We start from the raw sequence: 21,216 nt of genomic DNA, 5'->3' as shown, positions 1-21,216 counted from the left end.
AAATTATTTAAAAGGATATCAAAGAGAGTTAACAGAGTAATTTTGTTATCTGGACATAGAATAATTAATAAATTTTAACAGAAAACCCATTCTAATTCACTCTTAAAAATGTCATCCACAGGGACGCCTGGGTGGCTCAGTTGGTTGGGCGGCTGCTTTTGGCTCAGGTCATGATCCCAGTGTCCTGGAATCGAGTCCCACATCGGGCTCCTTGCTCGGCAGGGAGCCTGCTTCTCTCTCTGACTCTGCCTGCCACTCTGTCTACCTGTGCTCGCTCTCTCTCTGACAAATAAATAAATAAAATCTTTAAAAGAAAATGTCATCCATGGGGCACCTGGGTGGTACAGTTGGTTGAGTGTCTAAGTGTTGGTTTCAGCTAAGGTCATGATCTTAGGGTCATGAAATTGAGCCCCAAATTGGGCTCTGTGCTCAGCCTGGAGTCTGAAATTCTCTTTCCCGCTCCCTCTACCCCTCCTGCTCCTGCTCGCTCTCTCTAAATAAATAAACTAAAAAAAATGTCACCCAAGAACAACTTGTTGACAAAGATCTCTTTTTCTCTTTGATTAAACCCATCAATTTAAACAACTTGATCAAAATTTTTAGCAGTTTTTTCCAAACTTCTTATCTGTAGACATTGTAATTCCCAAGATAATAAAGTTTACTTTTCAGAAGGGGTTTTCTACACTTATAAAATATGTTAAAATTTGTCTTTTACCATCATTTTTTATTTGGACCAGTTTTTTTTTTTTTTTTTACTTTAAGACAAAACTATCCTTTTTTTGCATAGTAAACCAAAATATATTTTTTACTATGCAAAACCATCATCCAACACCACTTACTTTTAAAAATTATATTTTAAATGTACTTTAAAATACTTTTTTTATAAAAATGAACATAGACATTAACATAAACCAAAGACATTTGTACACCCTTTTAATGTGTTAAGAAACTAGTTTATATTAAATAATATCATAATGGGGCACCTAGATGGCTTAATCGGTTAGGCATCTGACTGTCTGACTCTTGATTTCGGCTCAGGTCATGATCTCAGGACTGCTGGACGGAGCCCGGTACCAGGTTCTGCACCAGGCATCGAGCCTTCTTGAGATTCTCTCTCCCTCTGCCCCTCCCTCCCTCCCTCTCTCTCTCTCTCTCTCTCTCATTTTCTCTCCCTTTCTCTAATAACAACAAAAAAAATTTTTTTGAAGATTATCTCTCTCCCCAACTTGCTGCCCCTCGAGGGTCCCTCTAAAATTTTTTAAAAAATAATAAAATAAATAATATCATAAATATATTCAAATTATGTGCTCAAGTATCCAAAGATTATTTTTCAGTTAACTCAAAATAATATACCTACGATTTTAAACAGAAGGTCCTGATAAATGTTATAGTTTGTACTTTACATAAATAAAATGTCATAAAGACATTTTGATACCACCATTTACTTAAATATACAAATTTCAATTTTTATAACTTTATAGAACTGGCTGGCAAAGCCAATAAAGGAAATTTAAGAAATTTAAATTGGTCTTTTATATGAAAAATAAAGGCTAGCATAAACTAGAATGCTTTGCTGACTTTGTTTTTAATATGGTGGTAAAATCAGGGGCTGAACATAGAGCAGTTTTAGCCCAGAATTATTAAATTAAGTATTTGTCCAAGGAATCATTTCAATAGGAATGTTACATAAAATTTTTGCAAATATAATTTACAAATGTGTGTTTTTATAAACCAAAATTTTAAATACTATAAATCATATTTAAAAGCTCTTGGCATTTTTTTTCCTTCTTAAAACCCAGTAACTAAGGGCCACACAGTCTTGGATTTTTTTTTTTTTTTCCGAAAGGTAACTATGTGAGTGTTGTTCTTAAAAGCCAACTGAAGCAAGCGCTTGTTCCATTAAACCTAATTTCTGATATCTTTTCCTTGTGGTTAGATCTGGCTATGTGTCCTTGTGGTTAGATCTGGCTATGTGAACTCGGTATTTCTAAAGTGATAAACAATGACAACTCTTTCAAATTAATTTCTAAAGTTTCCAAAGACAGGGGGTAGGTGGAAATTATATGAGAAAAGACCAGTGATAGACCAGCCACAAATATAGAAGTTATAGTTATAGATTGGGTGAGGGAGAGAGAGGGTCTGAGGGAGTGTTAAGAACCCCCATTTCCCTAAGTAATGTCTTAACTCCAGGGTTCAAGTGTAGTCACTGTGGTAGGACTTCTCATTGGAAGTGCAGTGCCTGAATCTGTTAAAAGCCTTGCTGCTGGGGCGCCTGGGTGGCTCAGTCGGTTAAGCGTTTGCCTTCCGCTCAGGTCATGATCCTTGATCCCACGGTCCCGGGATCAAGTCCCATATCTGCCTCCCTGCTCAGTGGGGAGCCTGCTTCTCCCTCTGCCTGCAGCGCCCCCTGCTGTGCCCTTTCTCTCTCATTCTGACCAATAAATAGAGTCTTAAAAAAAAAAAGGTTTTCTTCTGCTTGTCTTTAGAGAAAATTCTTGTTGGTTTATGGGGTTCATTGGAAATTGGATGCTGAAGTCTTGCTTGGAGACTCTTCATGGTCCCATAGAGCTTTCTAGTTCTTTTCTTTATTATTACTTTTGGTAGAGTTCGGGGAAGCCTAGAATGAATGTGACCGCGATAAGCCCAAACTTTTAAGTACTCTTTTCCTTTAAAATTCTGGTTATTGGCAAATCTTTTAGGGAGGCAATTTTAGAATCCAAATTGCATTTGGAAGTTTTCCTATGTCAATTAAAATATAAAGACTAAAGGATAGTTAAGATTTTGTTTCCTTTTCTGTTCATGTTCAAAGTTCTCCAAGATGGCCACTGTTACTTTCAAATTGTCCTTGATTAAATCATGCCATTTTGAAAGTTGCACATGAATTTAGAGTATAATTCAAAAAATATTTAAAAATTAGATGTTTGACCCAGAGACATCAGAGCTTTAGATTAAGACCACCCCATGGGCACTGCAGGCGTCAGCAAGAATGGTGTTTCTACAGTCTCAGGTTTCTGCAATATGAAAAAAGGCCACCCATCACGAAGGTGGGACTGACAAACCTATAGCTCGAGGCAGATGAATAAAATAGTTCTCAGGGAGCACAAAGACAAGACTAAATACTTTAATAAGGTTCTAAGGGATGATTCCAGGCAAAGTTTGTTCAAAGGGCACCAACCTGATGTGAACTTCTAAACTCAGCCTTTGGAACCATCTCAAATATGAATCCCCAGGGCCTATGTTTGTGGTGACTGCTGGACCTTATTTGACTGGCCCAATCCTAATAAATCAAAGACCTTTCTTTCTGGATAGTTAGAAAAGATCCATTCAGGAAAAAGCAGAGACCAGAGATCAAATTTCTGTTCAGGAATATTGACGTTGGAGATTTGCCACAGAGGTTTATACTCTAAATGTCCAATATTTGGATTGCAATGTGACAACAGAGAGAAATCTATTTGGTCAGAGAGTGAATTATATCCGTAAATGGATATAAAAATCAAAGTCTCCACATTTTGCTTTTTAGGCTCCTGAATAGCGGCTCCTGTGTCTTCTTGTTTTGAATTTGTCTTTCAGTCCTGCGTGGTGTAAGATTCACTGTGCTTGACATAAGGGGGGAGAAAGAATTGGAGTGAATCTTAGCATTTCAACTAAAGATCTGTGGAATAATTATTTTTAGAATCTGAGTGCCATTGAAATTTACTCTTGCGGGGGTGGGGGTCCGTCTCTGTGGTGCAGTCAATTAAGCGGCTGACTCTTGGTTTTGGCTCAGGTCATGATCTCAGGGTGGTGAGATCCAGCCCTGTGTTGGGCTCCAGGATCAGCGTGGAGTCTTGAGATTCTCTCCCTCTCCTTCTGCACCTCCCACACATGCTCTCTCTCTCTCTCTAAAATAAATAAATCTAGAAAGAAAGAGAGAGGAAGGAAGAAGGAAGGAAGGAAGGAAGGAAGGAAGGAAGGAAGGAAGGAAGGAAAAGAAAGAAAGAGAGAGAGAGAAAGAAAGAAAGAAAGAAAAGAAAAGTTAATTTTATCTTAGAAGAGCTGTTTTTACGTGTCTGTGATCTACTTGGGCTCCAGGCTGCATGAGCTTGCCTCTGACTCACATGCTGGGGCTGGACACCACCAGCTTCCCAGGGTAGGGACGGGAAGGTTGACTTAAATACTCTCCTAACAGCAGCACACAAACAGCAGCCACTGCCTTTGCCATTTACACGTTTTCAGTCTGAGGTGGCAGTCTTTGAGAGCAGAGCTTTTGGCATCTTTGACCAACCTACTTTAGATGGCAGACCGGCCTCTTTCTGCACCACTGACTGGGGGGCAGGCCCCGAGATTCCAGGCCTCCCTCATTTTCCCTTCACTCCCTGTGACCTTGAAGCTACCACCAGGAAGAGAAAATAACCATCTACCCTCATTAAGCCCCGCCGAGTAACTGGGTTTCCCAGTTTCCCAGCCTGGATAGGCCGATTCTTGACTTGGCTCCTTGGGATGTTTAATCAGCAAGGATGAGACCAGCTGCCTATGTGGCTATTATTATTCTCCTGCGAAGGAGGAAAAGACACCGTTGGTTAGGAGGAGTTACTAACCTGTCACAGAAGCTCTTAGGGGCAAAGAGAGAAATGGAACTTCCCAAAACCAAAGAGCATATCTTGCTCTGAAGCCAGTGGTTCCCACAGTAATCACCCCGGGAGCCCCTGTCCCATGTATGGAAGGTGCGGAGACCTCACTGGAGGTTAACCCCGGCTGTTCTCCTCTGTGCCACAAAGGAAGGAGCACGGTCTTGTCATGGTGGCTGGGTGACAGGCTTTGGAGTCAGAGAGCTTGAACTTGGAGCCGTCTCCACCTTCTAGGATTTTAGCTAACTACTTGATCTTAAAGCCTCCATTTCCCCATCTATAAAATGGGGATAAAAATAGTGCCAAAGTCATAGATGCCATCTATGACAATAATGAAGCAATCCATGTTTCCATCCCTTGCATATAGAAAGTGTTTATCAAAACTGTTTAGGCTTTCCAGGCCAGATGGTCTCTGTCGCAACTCCCACCTCTGCCCTGGTAGTGTGAAAACAGCCATCTGCAATACATAAAGAACGGGTGTGGCTATGTTCTAAGAAAACCTTATTTATAAAAATGCCACTGGCCAGATTCGACTGTGGGCTCTAGTTTACAGACACCTAATCTAGGTCGTTCATTATCACGTAAGTACTGTAGACTTGCCTGATACACAAACATTGAGCAAGGTAAAGGGGTTCCCTAATTTAATGTAGAAACATAAGTAGGCCAGAAATTAAGAATGTGTGGTCATCAGCCTTTAATTCACTGTGTCAAAATGCGTGAAAAGAATGACGGAGACTCAAGTGCCCGAACCATTTTTTGGACCCACTCCTCCTGTGCTCGCCCCCCCTCCTGCAAATTCCATGGGAAGTCTGGGGGGCTCTGGCAAGGACTGCATGAAAAAATGGAATATTTCACAACTAAAGTCTGTTGTGATATAAAATGGTTTTGGCTCTTTTGATAGTGGGAGAGCATCTTTGAAGCTGTAGCTATATAACGTGAAATAGAGGAGAGAGTGGATAATTTATTCGGTCATCACGATGATCCACATCACATATTACGATTCCTAGCTTTCTATCCAATATCCTTTTTCCTCCTTTCTGATGGAGGGCTGATTTTATTGGGAGAAGCAAAAAATAATTTGAATTCCCAGGCTACTCTTTCAACTAGAGGTGACCCATGTGAGACTGTTCTGGGCACTGAGATATAAGCAGAATTCTACTGGCAGAGACTGTAGGACTGCTATGTTTTCCTTGTTAAAAAGAGACAGATTCAGTGGGCATGCACATTGGTGCTATATGCATGGTTCTTTCTTCCAGCTAAGAACACAGATATGATGCCTAACGATGAAGTGACTAGCTCATAATCCCGAGAATCCAGCCCTGGGGAAGATGGGACAGAACACTGAAATGAACCTTAATCTTTGATGACTTCCTTGCCTGTAATGCTTCCTTCTGGGCTTCTAATTCCTTTGAGAAAGAAAAAACTCAATTGCTTCAACCACCATTGGTGGGTTTCTGTTAAATTTAGCTACACGTCACCCTCTTTGGATTAACTGACTTCAAAATTTTCAAAGCCATGAAAATTAGGCCATGGTCATTATTGAAGTGCTGTCAAAATCTTGACTTTGCTTTGTATTGTGTAGACAGTAGAATTGAAAGAAGTACAGTACTAACTTGATTGGTGGTTCAGGTCCTGTCCCTCTCCATCATCTCATTACCTGCGGTTGCAGGTTCCTGGTAGCTATGGAGAAAGGCATTTATGATGGTGAATGTGGGTCCATGAAGGAATCTGGTTGGCTCAACACAATCCAGGCTCTACACGTTTCACAGAAGCTCTTTCACAAAAACTTGGCCCCAAAGTAGGAAATCTCAGTGTGATACTTGTGCAACACTAGTACATAGCCCCCAAGAGTGTTCCCACATTTTTACTGTTATCTATGAAGTTCCTTAAGTTAACCATTTTATATGAAAGGAAAACATTGTTTTAAAGTTTTAATTATCCATTCCTGGTCCTCTACCCAGCTTTATAAGTAAATTCTATTGAAACCATGTTCATGATGAGTAATTCTTTAAAAATTTTCTCTTAAAAGGCTTTTGCCATTAATATTTCAGTTAATTAAAAATGCATTATGCCTTAATCCTTTGTTAAATGCACAAAAGAATAAAACAGCATATAATATTGAAGTTGGAAGTTTCTTCGGAATTGGGTGGTTGGGCTCACAACTTGTGGTTTATTAATGTAAACCTAGCAGGGGGTAAGCCAAAGAACATTTCATGTTCTGATGTTTGCAAAAGAGATCAAATTTACAAGGGCATTGTTTTTTTCCTACTGAATTCCTAAACGTTACTATTAAAAGACATAGAATATGTGTAATACAAACATGTGTATCCCAAGGGACAGTTCAAAAAGATTGCTAAACATGGAAAGTTTATGGAAGAATCCAAAGTCAAATTAATATGCCAGAGCATGGATACTAACTTGGATTTTGGAAATGTTTTCCCAGATTAAAAAGGAGTTTTGGTGTGGGGCCCCATATGGAAAACATGCATAATTTATTTAAAAGACCAAAGCAAAAGTGAATTCACAGTTTGAAATCTGGATAATTATGCTATAATTAAAGGACTAGTTTGTTTTTGTTTTAAAATTATTGTCTTCAGAGTTTCCACCCCCCCCACCCAGTGCTATTCAGGGATTCAAAAGTTTAAGGAGTATTTTCTTCATAGTCCTGAAAGTTTTTATCTTCTTTTCTATGTACCCCAAAATACAATGAAATATTTCATATTATGTTTTTACTACAATAAAACAATGGGAACCTTTCTATCCTTTCCCTCATTATGACTTTCTACTTTATAGATTATATTTAAATAAGGCCACGATATCAATGAACTTGAGTAACCTGGTTTGGTTGGCTACTTCAATAAATGAATCAGTTCTATAGGTAGCATATAGAATCATACATTCAAGAAATATTTCCTGAATCACTTTAATTGTTGGGTCCAGGGGCAATGCATTGAGGATCTAATCCCTGACCTCAGGAGCTTTATAGCCATAGTTATATAAAGATTCCAGAACATTCTATCAATCATAAAACACAAGTTAAGAAAGCACAGTAGAACTTCAGCAGAGACTAAATCCTCAACTCAACCTCTCCCCACATTTTATTAAATGACAAGCAAACAAAAACGCACTTATATGAAGGAGGAATAGGAATTTTTTTCACAATATCTAAAAATTCTGTGTAATAGATTCCAATGAATAAATATATATTTTTAACTTCTTCTACAAACCATAAAGAAATGGAAGTAATTACATATTCAAATTTTAAAACTAGTTTTGAGGATAAAATACCCAAGATGCAAGAAAGTTTAGGACACATACAGTTGTGGTAGCAACTGAATTTTAGTTTCTATACTCCCACACTCCTTTCTCTCCTCTACATATATATGTACATTGTATAATTATATATGCTCAAGTCATACAGTGATTCTTTATCTATGAGACTAGGCATTCTATTAAATGCCCACACAAGTAAATTATACTTAGAAGGGATGGCTTATATATTCATTTTTTTGACATAAATCCTGGTGGAGTTAATTTTCAGATGATCAAGCCAAGCATATAAAATATATTATTCTGATTTGAATAATGCAGTTTAGGCTAAGGTTCCCTTTAGTTGTTCAAACTTGAGTACATGAGTATACTACGTAAGCAAAAACTGTAATAACCAGGCATGGGAAAATACAGTGGAGGGATGAAACCAAATATAGCTTACGAACAGTGCTAGTCTGACCCATATGTAATGGTGTCCATAATCAGCCTCCTAGATGCTAACATGCTAGTTAGATTTCAATGCATAAGCAGTTCATGTAAAGGACGGTAATTAGTATTATTTTAGAAAGTCAAGCCCAGCATTCCTCCCTGAGAACAGGGAGGAAGCGAGGGAACTAAGTGATGCTGGAGGCAGTCCTGAGGTTCTTTTGAAGACTTCGAGATTCAGTCCCCACAAGGAGATCACATTCTCCCTTCTCTTGGCTGAAAGCATCCAAGGACATGTCGTTTCCACCATTGCTAGTCTGAAGGCTCCCTTCCCCCCATCAAGCTAATTACATTGAACCAAGAGGGAGCCGATCCCATTCTCCAAACCAAGTAAACAAGGAGAGCCTGAGAAACACTCCAAGAACTAGACAGCCATCCTGTACCACCCCAGCAGTCTGCTCGGTGTACGGTGGGCACTGGGTCAGTTGCTGCTGCAGTTTGGATGAATGCAGAATTGCCCTCTTTTCAAGGAGGAGCAGATTACCCTGGGCAGCCCAGTCTCACGTTCTAGACAGGAACCTAAGGAGATAAAGAAAGTGGGAGCAATGAGCCATCCCTTCTCAGCCCCAAGGAAGAGGTCTGGTGCTAAGCCCGCCGCTGCTGCTTTCCCATTCACGGTACCCATGCGGAGATGGCCAAGGTCATCTGCCAAACTGCTGCTTCCTATGGTGTCAAAAAGTCCTCTCACTCAAGGAACGCACCACCTATCTTTAAATCCTAACAGCGAAGGGGATTCCTGGATCGTGGGGCTCAGGACTCTGAAATAAGAGCCCCAAATTAGGCTGGGTTTGCAATAGGGACCAGGACAAAGGCCGTGTCTGTCAAGAAGTACCAAGAGGTGGGTGATGGGCCACCAAGTGAGGATGGAGAGAACGAAGGGAGGAGGGAGGAAAATGTAAGAAAGTCAGGAGGGAAGCCAGACAAAGTACAAAGAGGGACGGAGCGAGCAGAGAGTGAAGGAATGAATGTGGGGATGGCATTGAGACAGGGGAGCTGAGATGGGAGCCAGATGAAGGGCAAAAACAGGAGAGATGCTGAAATCTCGCAGTCTCGGATTTTTGGAGTAGGAGAAGGTGTCTTCAGGGTCTACACTGTAGGTATCTGCTGAAAGGAAATCATTGTTGCATTTGAATTTATCCCTGTCATATGACTACTATGTTCTCCATTGTATTACTTAAATAATACAAAATAATTAAAACTTAAATCATTTTTACAGCTGATCTTTGACTTCCCTTCAAAGTTGTCTGAATGCTGTTTCTTTCCGATCAGTTGCAGATTGGATTTTAGGAGCCATGTAAACTAGTCTTTTAGGTCCTGCCAAAGTTAAAACAAATAAACTAATGAACTAAACGAAAAACCCAACCCAAATATTTCACACTTTATGTGGGTGGATCTAATTACATTTCTCAGAAATATGTTTAATAAACCTGTGTCAATAAAATGAAATAATTTTTTGCCGTTCATCAAGCTTTGTTTAAAAACAAAACTGGTGCTATTATGCTGTAGTGTTTATGTATAAATGTGCATCGCCAAGTGATTCCAAATTAAAATTAAGAGTAAGAAACCTTTCATTTTGGACAGCAAAAGAAACCATCAACAAAATGAACAGGCATCCTGCTGAAAGGGAAAAAATATTTGAAATGCTATATCTGATGAAGGGCTAATATGCAAAATATATAAAGAACTCACACAGCTCAACACCCAAAAACCCCACAAACAATCTGATTTAAAAATGGACAGAGAGGGGGCGCCTGGGTGGCTCAGTGTTAAGTGGTTAGGTGTCTGCCTTCGGCTTAGGTCATGATCCCAGGGTCCTGGGATTGAGTCCCACTTTGAGTTCCTGGTTCAGTGGGGGAACCTACTTCTCCCTCTGCCCTTCCTTCCTGCTCGTGATCTCTCTCTCTCTCTCACTCAAATAAATACAATCTTTTAAAAAAGAAAAAGAAAAATGGGCAGAGGAACTAGACATTCTTTCCAAAGAAGATAACGGATGGCCAACGGACACATGAAATGATGTTCACGATCACTGATCATCAGGGAAATGCAAATCAAAACCACTATGAGAGATCACCGTGTATGTCTCAGAACAGCTAGTATTAAAAAGACAAGAAATAGCAGGAGTTGGCAAGGATGTGGAGAAAAGGGAACCCTTGTGCACGGTTCATAGGAATATAAACTGTAGCCACTGTGGGAAACAGTATGGAGTTTCCTCAAAAAATTAAAAATAGAAATACCATATGACCCAGTAATTCCACTACTGGGTATCTACTCAAAGAAAATAAAAACACCAATTCCAGAAGATGTAGGTATCTCTATGTCTATTGCAGCATTATTTACAACAGCCAAGATAGGGACGCAACCTTAGTGCCCAGGGATAGATGAATGGCTAAAAAGATGTGAGGTATAGACAGACAGACAGAGCTAGAGATATTACTCAGCTGCAAAAGAAAGAATATCTTGCCATTTGTCACAATGCGAATGGACACCAGAGGATATTATACGAAGTGAAATAAGTCAGACAGAGAAAGAAAAATGCCATAAGATCTCATTTATATATAGTATCTAAAAAGCAAATTAAATGAACAAACGAGCAAAAACAGCGACAAGGTCATAAATACAAAGAACAAACTGGTGGTTTCCAGAAGCGGGAGGTTTGGGAGGATGGGCAAAATAAGGGACAGGGGTTAAGAGGTACAAATTTCCAGTTAAAAGATAAGCAAGTCACGGAGATGAAAAGGACAGCATAGGGAGCAAGGGAACAATATTGTAATCACGGTGTATGGTGAAAGACCACTTGTCATGGTGAGCACAGGGTCATGTAAAGACTGGTCTAATCATTATGCTGGGCATCTGAAACTGGCTAACATTGTATGGCAACCATACTTCAATTAAAAAAAAAGTACGAATCCTTTCAGGTTGAAATTAGGAAGGATTAAACGGTAAAAGATGTGATGAGTCACCGATGACACTGTCCCCAAACAAATCAGTCACTATGTGATTAAAAAGCATGCAAAATAGAAGCAAGGTGACCACAAAAAGGCAGGACTAAAGTATGATTATAACTAAGAAAGATTAAATCAAAATAATTGCATTGCATTCCATCTGAGAATAAGTTAACGTGGCATATTAAAGGGACTTCAGGGAGTCTGGATTAGGCAGTGCACTGAACCTGTAAATATCTGTGTCCTAATAAAGGTAAAGATCCTACATAGCTTTCCCAGGAGGTTTCTCTCAGTTCCAATAGGCATTTTCAAAAATACTTTTCGTTTGAAAGATATGTTTGCAGGTACTATTTCCATTTGGTACTTTGAAGGGTTTCAGGCTGGAGAACAGGACCTGAGCTGCAGGCATATGTCCAAAGATGGACCCTCTATGCATTCTGGACTTCGTCTCTCCATTTGTAAGATGGGGGTGAGGAGCGAAAACACAAAGACAACTTCCAGAGGTGTTGACTCTGCCTCCTTCCTTTTTCTTTTTTGGACTCTTGGAGCCGCCTTCCTTTCTTCACTGCCAACTTTTCTTTTATCCTAGTATCTGCCTGTTATGAATGCATCTCATTAATTCATAACAAAAGTGGCTGTTGAATATTGGATGAGTACTTGCAATGTGCCAAGGAGCACTTTATCTGCTCTATTTCATTTCATCTTCCCAAAAGACCAATGATGTTGTTTCATCATAATAAATATTCATCTCAATCATCACCTACTTGTATCACAACAATATTCCATAATCTTAAATGTCTTAATATTGTCAGGTTGAACTGTTTTCAATATTATAAAATTAGAAGGATAAATAATAACATGGATGTGTGTTTATTATGTGCTATAATAAACATTTTCTGTATATCATTCATTCATTCAACAAACGTTTGCTGAATGCCTATTATGTGCCAGGTATTAGATCTCTGAAGATGAGCAAGGAATTCCTATTCCTTGGCTTCAGGGAGCTTATAATGTGTTGGAAAATGAAGTAAACAGGCAATTAAAATACAGAGCGGGTATATAATCAAAGTACAAAGGAGGAGTGATGGGGAGAAGCTTCTGGAGTAGAGTCCTGAAAGATGAGAGACTGCTGGTAGAGATATGGGGCAAGAGAGTTCCTGGAGAGGAGAAATGGGAGGTTTTACAGAAACCAAAAGATGTGCAGTAGGACTAATACATCGTACAGAGTGTTAGTTACAACCCATTTAGTCAATGATGGAACCAGTTTTGTTGGTCATGCCAATATCGTATTTAAAACAGAAGGGAAAATACAAGAGTGTATCACTGTCAGAAGGCTAAATCTTGTTTTAAAAAACTTTTGTTTCATTTGCGCATGAACCAAGTTAAAAATATATTTGAGAAACACGGAGCTGGAGTGTCAACGGTATGGGGGGAGGCAGCCTAGTGAGTGTTAAAGATGAGATCTGAATTGCATTTGTAGTACATCCTGAAGACAGAAGGAGTCATTGAAGAGCAGTTCGGGGAATGATGTGACCAGCTTTGTGTTTTGGAAAGATCCCACTAATGAAAAGATTAAAGAAGTGTTAGGATATGGCACAGATGGCTATTGTAGTAAGATACAAAAGATGGAGATGGGCTGGAGTAGGAGAGTAGTGATGCGGATGGAGAGAGAGCCCGCTGAAGGTTGGTCCTCAACACAGAGAGGTACCGATTCATACTATTGCATGAGTTCCTCCGGCAGTGAATACTAGGTGACGTGTAGGGCAGAGAAGGCAGAATGATGGATCTGCACTTGGGACGTTGACCAACAAGGACAGTGGGATGACACTGAGGCTTAGGACTATTGAGAAAGTGATGAAAGTGTCAGACTGCTTAATCGAATCTGGATTTTAAAAGAAATGAAACCCGGAAACCAATTTAAACAACAAAAGAATAGAGAACAAGACATCTGCCCCCAGAATGGTCAAAATTAAAAAGACTGGCAAGTCCAAGTGATAGTGAGGTTGTGGGGGAGCTGAACCCTCGTATACTGTTGGCGGAAGTAAAAATTGCCACAGTGACTTTGGAAAATGAGTTGGCAGTGTCTGCGATAAATGATCGTATGCAAATGGTACCATCCAACTATTCCTCTTCTCCGTAACTGGTCCTCTCCAAAGAGAGAAACATTCATGTGTCCCCAAGACATGGACAAGTATGTCCATTGCAATGTTATCCCTAATAACCAAAAACTGAGAATAAATCATTCATCATTAGTAAAATGACTCAGTTGTGGTATATGTATACCATAAAATATTATATTATCTTTTGCAAAAACATTGTTTAATCTTAGAAACATAATCGAGAATGAAAGAAGCAAACACAAAGAATATATACTGCATGATTCCATTTGTAGGAAGGTCATAAACAGAGAAAGCTAATATATGGTGTGAGAAATCAGAATGGCAGTTACCTTTGAGGAAAGCCAGTGAGGGTTTGGTAGGGCCGAAAGGACTTCTGGGAGGAGAAAATACTGTATTTCTTCATTGGGGAGGCGATTACACGAATGTTCACTGTGAAAAATTACTTTGTGCTTGTGATTTTTTTAATCGTGAAATATGTTGTACTTCAGAGGTTTTTTCCCCAAAGATTTATTTATTTATAGAGGGGGGAGGGACAGAGGCAGAGGGAGAGAATCCCTAGCAGACTTCCCAGTGAGTGAGGAGCCCCACACAGGGCTGGATCCCATGACCCTGAGACCACAACCTGAGCTGAAACCAAGAGTTGTTCACTCGACTGACGGAGCCACCCAGGTGCCCTTGTACTTCAGTTTTTCTAAAAAGTAAAAACTCAGCAGAGACTTTTAGTCTCTTAAATTCTAACAGAAGTACAACAGCTGATTTCTATGGAATCACCTTATCTTGGGCACCTTATCTGCCCAAAGTTGAGTTTCTCCTGCCCTTCGGTTCATGGCTCAGCAGTCCAGACAAGACTGCTCTCACATTTTTATTCTCCTCATTCCTCATTGTTTCCCCTCCCACATAGCCATCCTAGGGTATTTAATGTCTATCCTTTCAATTCATTGTCCTTTTTTTCTATATAGAACCATATATATCCTTGAGAAATTCATGGTGGTGCTGTGTTTAAGTGCTTTTTTTTGTTTATGTGCTTTCAATGTATATAAATGACACTGTGCTAAAAATCTCATTTTGTTTCTTACGTATTAGACTTAAATAATGTGACTTTGAGATATATCCATGCACTATGAAAATACAACTGTTTTGTTACCATTGCTGTTCGGCATTCCTCTGTGTGTATGCACGTGTTTACTGACTCGTTGCCCATGTCATGGACATCTAGGTTGCCCCCACTCCTTGCTGTCACAGACTATGCGGGTTTCTTCTTGGATCTATGAGAGGGCTGATTACACAGTTTGCAGACTTTTCATCTTCATCATCAATTTTTTTTTTCAGGAAGATTCAGCCACATTCCCATCAGGTTTTATAACTCTTTTTCATTTTCTCACAATCTGATAAGTAAAACACTCTTGATATAGCCTTCATTTGCATTTTTAAATAACTAGTAAGATTAAACAATTTTTTTCATACTTGTTTTTATTCATTTGTATTTCTTCTTGGTCAACTGCTTGCTCTTGCCCTTGATTCACTTTTCTTCTGGGATTTATTTTATTATTATTATCTTTTTTAAGATTTATGTATTTGGGAGAGAGAGCACATGAGTGTCAGGGTGGGGAAGAGAGAGAGGGAGAGACTCTCAAGCAGAATTCCCACTGAACAAGGAGCCAGACACAGGACTTGATCCCATGACCCTGAGGTCAGGACCTGAGCCAAAATCAAGAGTCGGGTGCTCAACCAATTGAGCCACCCAGACACTCCAATTTCTTTTTATTTTTGAGAAGTATTCTTATATTAAAATAGACCTGTGGGGGGTGCCTGGGTGGCTCAGTGGGTTAAAGCCTCTGCCTTTGGCTCAGGTCATGATCCCAGAGTTCTGGGATCGAGCCCCGCATTGGGCTCTTTACTCTGCAGGGACCCTGCTTCCCCCTCTCTCTGCTTGCCTCTCTGCATACTTGTGATCTCTGTCTGTCAACTAAATAAATAAAATCTTTAAAATAAAATAAATGGACCTGTGGTCATATATTGCAGATATTTCCCTCATTTTATTATTTGTCTTTAATTTTGTTTATTATGGTATCGCTGGTGGTGATAAGGGAGATGTTTTTGGTTTTTTGTTTGTTTGCTGTTTGCTTTGGTCGGCTTTTGGCCTTGTAGCTGTCTCTTTATGGTTTTGGCTTTGGAGGTAATGCTTAAGAACAAAAAATAAGAAAAATCCAATTATATGTTGAGGGGTGGGAATTGTGGAAAAGGGAGCGTGGGGTTAAGAGGAACGTTAATTCTATCGAGGCAACCAGGGAAGAAAGTAACCAACCAAACCAAAGGAGACCGTATTGGCAAAACACATTTTTGATGTTAGAGCATTTCCAAGAAAGACTGCAAAAACATATGGTTTATCTAACTGACTGATCTCGAATTTACAGTTTTCACACTTGAAACGAAGTATCCTACAGCCACCCTCTTTTGCCTTTAACTCACCTATAACAATTACGATTGGTATTTCAATAAATGTAGCCAGTTTTTTAATTCCCAAAGCTTTAATATCCATGGTTTTAAACACACATGTATTTTACTTTCATTATGTATTTTTCTGATGTTATGTCTTGGATTTTCTCTTTTGATATTTGGGGTTTTGCTTGTTTCTTTGCTTGCTTTGTCTTATTTTGGTGACATTTTATTTGATAGAGACTATGAAGGGTAATTTCAGTTGCTGAGGAAATGAGTCCTCCTGGGACTTGCGTTTTTTCTGTGGCACAGCAGAAGTAAACAAACAAACAACAATTAAAAATTCACTTCACCCTTAACAAAGTATTAAGTAATTGATTCAAAGCAAAACATAAAAAGGTGATATGTCATGATCAACTGGGTTTTATCTCAGGAATGCAAGGCTGGCTTAGCGTTCACGAACCGTTTGATAGATTTCACAATAGCAGAATAAAAGAAAAAAATATATATATATAAATATTTATGTATATTATGATTTCCACAGATTCAGAAAACTCATTGAACAAAATGAGATGGCTCTTCATCATAAAAACTCTCAAAAAATCACAGATTGATGAAAACTCATATCCTCCTTGTGATGAAGGACTGTGATGGGGAGCAGTGAGCAAAACACAGATTTTTAATCTCAAAATTTATTATAGGACTAGGCAGAGCATCGAGGAGCACAGAGGAAACCATAGGGGTTGAAGCCTGTCGCCACCTCTTTGTCCAAACACATAGAAAGCACATCACCACGGTGAGCCCTAATGTTGATCATGGACTTTGAGTGACGATGGTGTGTCAGTGCAGGCTCATCTATTGCGACAAATTTCATCTGGTGGGGATAGCGGGGTAGACTATGCGGATGTGGGGGCAGAAGGTGTACAGGAAATAGCTGTTCTTTCTGCCCAGTTTTGCTGTGAACCTAAAACCACCCTAAAAAAAATCTATTAAAGAGTAACATCATTATATAAATAATATACAATCATAAATTACACAATATGCTGTGAGGAAACATATAGCCTGGAATGAAAATGCAAAAAAGTCAAACCTTCATTTGGTTGTGCTTCTTTGAAGATGTTTCATTATGTTTTATTTTTTTTCAAAGATTTTATTTATTTATTTGACAGAGAGAAATCACAAGTGGGCAGAGAGAGAGGAGGAAGCAGCTTCCTGAAAATTCTTTTTAGCTAGCCATCTTGCCCTCTACCAAAGTTTTATCTAAGAATTTCAAACTCACCACCCCAAAGCTACAAGTGTAGGTTGACTCTTCCCTCTGTCTCATCTTAGTCACCAGAGCCCTGTCACTTGCTGGTCCTCTTCTAGAAGGGCTCCTCCTGTTCCAGCGATGCTTCCCACTGAGGGCAGACTCTTAAGCAAGTAGCCCGTCTCTTATCTCAGTGCTGCAGCTCCCCAGGAATTCAGGCCTATGGATGCCATATTCCTTACCTCCCTTTGCACATCTACACATCCCTTCTTTTATTACCTTAGTCGTGGGTTTTAATATCTGATAGGGTAAAAAATAAATCAATAATCTTTGTCATTCTTCTTCTTAAAATGTTTTCTTGGTCAATCTTTTTCAGATAAACTTCAGAATCATTTTTTTTAAAGATTTTATTTACTTATTTGACAGACAGAGATCACAAGTAGGCAGAGAGGCAGGCAGAGAGAGAGGAGGAAGCAGGCTCCCTGCCGAGCAGAGAGCTCGATGCGGGGCTCCATCCCAGGACCCTGAGATCATGACCCGAGTGGAGGTAGACGCCTAACTGACTGAGCCACCCAGGTGTCCTGAATAAACTGTTCTTTTTTTTTTTTTTTTAATTTATTTGACAGAGAGAGAGAGATCACAAGTAGACAGAGAGGCAGGCAGAGAGAGAGGGAAGGAGGCTCTGCACCGAGCAGAGAGCCCCATGTGGGGCTTGATCCCACAACCCTGAGACCATGACGTGAGCCGAAACAGCTGATACTGGTACAAATAAGTTACCAAGCTGGTCATAGTAGGAGTAAAAGTCAGCATTTCAGGATGATTGAAGTAACGTATAATCATTATCTGAACCTGGGGGGAATGTTTAAGATGAACCAAAATATATCCATGATGTTGGGCGGACTGTGTATCTACCCTCCACTCACCTATACCACATGATACAGTCTTTGTATTTGGCCCTGAAGCCAGGATGGGTTCCAGCTACTGTGACTTAGGTCATGAGGCCTCTGTCCTGCAGTGACAGCCTGTCAGCCATGTTGACCAGCCAGCAGTGGTGATAATTTCAGACCAGGCTGGTATCCTCTGAAATGTGTCACACGACAAAGAAAGCAAAAGTTGTTCTCTGGTCAGCATAACTGCTAAAGAAATACAGTCACTTCTTTTTCTAGACACTTTATTTAGCAATTTAAATCATGCCTTTTCCCAAAAAGGGATTTGAAATTGCTTACATGCAAAAACGTAGTACCGGCTGAAAAAAGTAAGTGAAGAAATTGTGGAAAGGGGAAAATTAGAGTAGGCCAATAAGCTAAAACCGGGGATAACATTATTGCACAAAATACGTATCTAAGAGTTTAGTGTAATTTGTGAAATAAGGTCAGGAATTCAACTCAGCTTCCTAGCATCGACAGCAAAAAGAGTGAAACCTTTCCATGAAAGTTCTTCAGGAAAATGACCATCATTCCTGATGCTGAGTTCTGAGAGGCATAAAGACAATAGTGCCCATAACCTCGTGGACCGGCCCTCAGCAACATACGAACCATGAACAGTACAAGCCTTCTGTGTAGGCAGCTAAGGGAATATTTTTACACCCATTGATTCTCATATGAAAATGACTGAAAATGTCTCCTCTTTCTTGATTAGCAGATTCTGTTAGATAAAGGAAGACAGATGTTCTGAATGGCCATGACGTGCGGTTCAAGATCCATGAGGGGAATTCTGGTTCCTTTGAATTCTTATAGTGACATGTTTGATGTAGCTGGGAGGGCTTGGATAAGAATTTTGCAGCAAAAAAGGACTTTCACAGCAAAACTCTGTGAAATTCTTCGTTGGCTTTTTATCCCTACCGAGTACAAACTACCCTTTCTATAACTCGGCAGGGTACTTAATGCGCAATATTTTATTGTGATAGTAATACGAGCGACACAGTTGATTTACTACCCACACGTCTACTGTTCTCTGCCCTCGGTTAAGACTGGTTTTGTGTGCATTTTCGAACACGTAGACTGAGCAACAAGCATGAGGAAAAGACTTAGAAACAAAAGGAAGGCGTTGGCACACGTTTTTATGGTCTCTGATTTTTGTCCTGGTGCTCCTAGAGACCCAGAAGCGGAGCAAATGCACACTTTATGGAACACAGTCGGCCTGGGCAGAGACTGTCCCCGTATTTGGAATTAGTTTTGGAAGCAGAACAGAGGTGTGTTTTTCATTATGCCACATCGGATTTTCGCATTCGAGAGTATAATTACCAAACCCAGCCCTCAAACCACTGCAAAAACATCACATGCTTCTTACACACATTTTTTCCCTTCAAACTAGCACTCAAGTGCCCACCAAGGGCCCTGCCCACAGTAGGGTTAGTTTAAAATTCTTTTCAAGCACAGTTGTAACATGGCTCTCATCCACAGAACAAGTATTATCAGCAGTTAAATCACAGGATTATTCTTACGTTACAGATAATAGGTGCATGTCGTGTAGAGCCGTTATTATAGGAGGACCCCAGGTCAGACCCCCCGTGTAAAACTGCCCTCCAGGAGTCAGGATCTCAGCAGCATGCCAGGATCTCTTTCAAGCCTGTAATGAACCCGTGCTGCAAACTTGAAGTCTAGAAGGCCAATTCAGCTTGGAATGTAACTTCTATTAAATTTAAAGTTTAGAAATGGTGCTAAGGAGGAACAAAGACCAGAAGTGGTAGACCTTTTATGTTGCTTTTCTGCCAGAGAGCCCTTTGGGGGTCAGTCGGGGAGAAATTCTAAATGCTGGGTCTTCTTACAGCGCCCCCCTTCCTCCCTGCAAACCCATGATTCTCCCACTCATCCCTGCGGGCTGGGGGGTGGCCGTACTGAGGCTTCCTGGGCAGAAGCAGTTTCTTACTGAATTGGATTCAAGCAGCTTCAAAGATTGAATGCGCTTCTTGAAGACCCTCCATGGAGAGGGGTACCAGTGGAGGGAAGGGAATAATTGATCACGTGGGTTAGTGTAGAATATACAACCCTAATGTAATGCAAGTTGATTTTAGATGACACATCAACACATTTATCATTTGAATGGTGAAGTGTTTATAATAATAATAACTTACGTTTAGGTACACTTACTGTGCGCTAGACATTGTTCTCAGTGCCTTGTACGTATTAACCCATTTAGTCATCATCGCAACTCCAGGAAGAGGATGGATAAAGTGTAGCATTCCCTGTTACAGATGAGGACATTAAGGCACAGAGAGGTCAGGTGATCTGTCCTTGGTTGTTAGGAAGTTCCCATTACCGTTTGGGGGTAACAATCGTATGAGCTAGCGATTGCACTATTAGGCATTTATCCCAGGAAAACGAAACCCGTTCACACAGAAATCCATATCCAGATATTCCCCAAACTGGAGATAACTCAAACGGTCTTCAACAGGTGAGGAGTGAAACAAGTAGTAGTGAATCCACACCGTGAATACTACTCATCAGTAAAAGAACAAACTTTTGTTTGTTTAACACGTGCAGCAACTCGGACGGATCTTGAAGGAATTACGCTTAGTGGAAAAAGCCAATCCCAAAAGGCTACATTCTCAAATGATGAAATTATAGATAAAGAGAACCGATAAGTGGGAGCCAAGATTCAAGGAGGGTGGGGGGGAAAGGTGGTTGTGGCTATAAACGTGTAGCCTGAGAGATCTGTGGGATGGGGCTCTTCCATTTCTGGACGTGATGTCATCACCTGAATCTAGGCATGTGATTAACTGACGTAGGACTGTACACAGAAACAAATGCATGCATGGGGTGCCCGGGTGGCTCAGTCGGTTAAGCCAAAGACATGATCTGTCTTCAGCTCAGATCATGATCCCAGAGTCCTTGGATTGAGCTCCAAGTCAGGCTCCCTGCTTGGTGGGGAGCCTGCTTCTCTCTCTTTCTCTGCCCCTCCCCACTCACTGGTGCTCTCTATCACTTTGCGCTCTCTCTCAAACAAATAAGTAATGTTTAAAAAATGAGTTTATGGGGCTCTTGGGTGGCTCAGTCGTTAAGCGTCTGCCTTCAGTTCAGGTCATGATCCCAGGGTGCTGGGTTCGAGCCCCGCATGGAGCTCCCTGCTCATAGGGAAGCCTGCTTCTCCCTCTCCCCCACTCCGCCGCT

The sequence above is a fragment of the Meles meles genome, chromosome 9 (genome assembly GCF_922984935.1).
Source record: "Meles meles chromosome 9, mMelMel3.1 paternal haplotype, whole genome shotgun sequence".
Taxonomy (NCBI): domain Eukaryota; kingdom Metazoa; phylum Chordata; class Mammalia; order Carnivora; family Mustelidae; genus Meles; species Meles meles.
This window is presented reverse-complemented; position numbering follows the sequence as displayed.